The sequence below is a fragment of the Cyprinodon variegatus genome, unplaced genomic scaffold (genome assembly GCF_000732505.1).
Source record: "Cyprinodon variegatus isolate N-32 unplaced genomic scaffold, C_variegatus-1.0 Scaffold140, whole genome shotgun sequence".
Lineage (NCBI taxonomy): Eukaryota > Metazoa > Chordata > Actinopteri > Cyprinodontiformes > Cyprinodontidae > Cyprinodon > Cyprinodon variegatus.
This window is the reverse complement of record NW_015150593.1, coordinates 973,443-976,707: the sequence shown is the minus strand read 5'-3', so window position 1 is coordinate 976,707 and position 3,265 is coordinate 973,443.

Sequence of the window (3,265 nt, the reverse complement as noted above, 5' to 3'; positions counted from 1 at the left end):
CTTAATTTAAGACATTTTTACTCATTTTGAGATCATTTTTGCAGTGTACTTATCTATTTGTTAGTTACACCATAAAAAACGTTAAACATTTATGTATGAAAAGTTAGTGAGGAATTGGAGGAGGAGGGGAAAATTCTACGTCCTATGTGCTTTCAGCTGAGCTCTCTTGACACAACTTAACTGGAATCATTTCAGTGGATCTCTGCATCATGAAATCAATAAAAAGCAGGAGGTATAGGGGTAATATAGAACTGAGCAGGGCAAAATGCTTTGTTGCCAGTGAAGGTAAACTGCAAGTTCAGCATGGTTTATTATTCAGCACAGCATACAGCTGAACGGAGGGTTTGCCCAGGGAGCTATTTATGCAAGAACCGCCACTGATCTCTTCCATCTCTCTAGATGATTTCGGATTTACCCATGTGAACTTATTTTAAAAAACTATGACTAAGTCGGCGTCTGCCTCTCTATGGCCGAGCGGCTCTCTGCCTCCTCCATGATGAAAGCTGTTTTCTTCTCTTTCCTCACACTGACAGCTGGTGTGTGCTCTCCTCCAACAACACTTCAGCTCAGACCAGCTCTATGTATAGATCGCTCTCATTGAAAACAACTATTTTAGCACCTCCCGCAAGCTAAGAATACACATGCAATATTCAGCCTTATGCAAATGCTTCTTTGTCTGCAAATGAGATTCAATTGTACTGCAATGCACAATCTCTTCTAAAAAATATAAAAATCCTGGTAGGTGTTCTCAGCGACAAGAAACCTAACAGGATCCTCCAAATGTCAAGCTGTCCCCTGAGAGGAATTGTAATGTACACAGAGCTCGCGGTTAGTTTTAATTGTGCCATTTATGAGATATAAGAGAGCATCATTTGTTTCCTCTGTGCCAAATCTCAACAGCCGGGGGATTCTTTTTGTTCCATGAGAACGACTTGTCCATTAATTGTGAGTATAACCGGTGAATCGATCTGTCAGGTGGTATTTTCCCAAGCTGCAAATTAGTTTCCCTGGAAGCTGTTGGACTAAGTCGCAGAGAGCTGCAGCGTGTCTGCGCCCTGGGTATGGCAATTCCACACTGTGTTGCCACGGCTTCCCATGATGACTATAAAGTTCAAATAAACACATTGCAATTACCATGTTTTTGCTCAGTGCATGGGTGCATTTAGTGTCTACCTCCACCAGCAGCTGGGACAAGCCTCACTGCTGTACTTTGCTGTGGTGTCATCCTGGGCTGCAAAACAAGATTAAATTGGTTCTGCTCAACTATTTGCTGTCAGGTAAAAGTGAACAGCTCAGTTTCAAAGAAAAAAGGTACTCTAAGGTCAAACAGACACTGAGGCCAAAAACAATGTATGCATAAAAATGGCGTACAAATACATCCTTATAAAAAACATTTTTTCTTTTTACTGGTTGCATCAAACCTCAGGCTGCAGAGAAACATAAAGAAGCATGTTTAAATGGTTCTATCAGCTTATAAATCTTTGGATGGAACATATTTTCTAATTTGAAAGCCTTGTGCTTTTGGTTTTATAAAGCAGTGTAATTGTAAAGAGGGATTAAATAATAATCTGTCCACCATTTCCCAACTTTTACTTGCAGAAGGTATCACCTTTATCACATAGAAATCCACATAAGTTAATGTAAATTTATGGTTGCAAGGGGTATTATTACCTCTGCAGCGTATGCTTTCGTGAAGGTTAAGTTTGACCAAGGCTACACAAAGGCTATTATAACCAATAAACTACTGTAAGCCACACAGAGAGATGCCACTGCGTTGCTGCAATCACAAAGTGTGCAAACATGCACATTTCTAAACCCACAGAATACACAGTTAAGCATTAACAGTGTCAGGAGTCTGTCATCTTTTGTTTACAGGATGTGAAAGGTTGGACCAGATTTGTGACCATTGTTGTGACTCTGAGGCACGCTTCTCCCTCTTTGGAGAAGATGATTAATTTCTGTTATTTACATTACTGCCCTGAAGGGTTTTCACCAGGCCTCACGCATTTGTCATTTCCTCTGTGCTGTTTTTCAAATGGAAATGAAATAGAACGTGCAACCTTCTGGGTCTGCCTTACCGAGATTCTTTTAAGCAGTGAGGCAAAAAAAAAAAGGAAAAAAAAATACAACAACAAAAGCAAAGCAACTATTTGCTCATAATAAACTGGCCATGTCAACGTGGTGCTGCAGCACACGTTCACACTGCAGTCTTTTGGCTCCAGTAAACAACCCTCTCTCACTGTTCATTCACTGCTCTGGTTTAATTAGAGCTCTGATTGGACGGGCTTAGTCCATAAACCAGCCGTAACGTCGGTGCAGTTCAGCTGCGGATCTGCACTGCTTCTCAACTCAACGGTGGCTTACAGCCCCCCTGGCTGCAGAGCATCCCCAGATGTCTGTCTGTGAAACATTCCCCCCCCACACACACATGCAGCCATCACACCCACACATACACATACACCCCACACACAAATCTTAGTCAGGCAACTTGTGAATTTCTGCTCGCCCTGTTCTCACATCCTCCCCCTCCTCTTCTTTCTCCTGCAGTTCAGAGCTCAGTTCTTTTCACCTCTTGGGAGTGTAGTGATGGAGTAAAAGAGAAGCAAGAGGAGGAGACAGGGAGTTAAAGGGAGGGTGGGAAAAAAAAGACTAGAAGGTGTCCCAAGAGTGATCCTCTGGGTGTTACTTTTTGCAGTGTAAGTAAAAAAAAAAAAAAGACCAGTCTATTTACATTGTCTCCTCACCCACTTCCATTTACAGGACAATTACAAAACACAAAACACTCTGAATTTGCTCAAATCCAAACAGAAAACAGCTATAGTATTGCCTATGTTGCAGTATTTAAAATGCAACATCAAATTATATTCATTTTCAGAAATCAATTACTCTTCTAACGCCTGGAAAAAGCTGAAGTAAGACCTCTTTTATTTCCCAGTGAGTGATCATTCTGATCTAAAGACGAGCTACTGAAGTAAGGTTTAGTAATTGAGAAACAAGCACTTTAACTATGACAGCTTTGATTGATTAAATAGATAAAAATTATTTTGGGGATTTGGGGATTTTCTTGTCTCAGAGGCTTAATATTTATAAAGGGTATTCTATTGCTTAGTTTAAAATTGCGTTTACTCTTATCTTAAAAGAGAATAAAAAAGGGAGATAGAAAAAAGCTTTGATCTTTGCTAACTAACACCAGAACAACAGCAGAATTCAACAATAGCCATCTTTGGAGTTGGTCTGATACACGTATTCACACACACACACACAC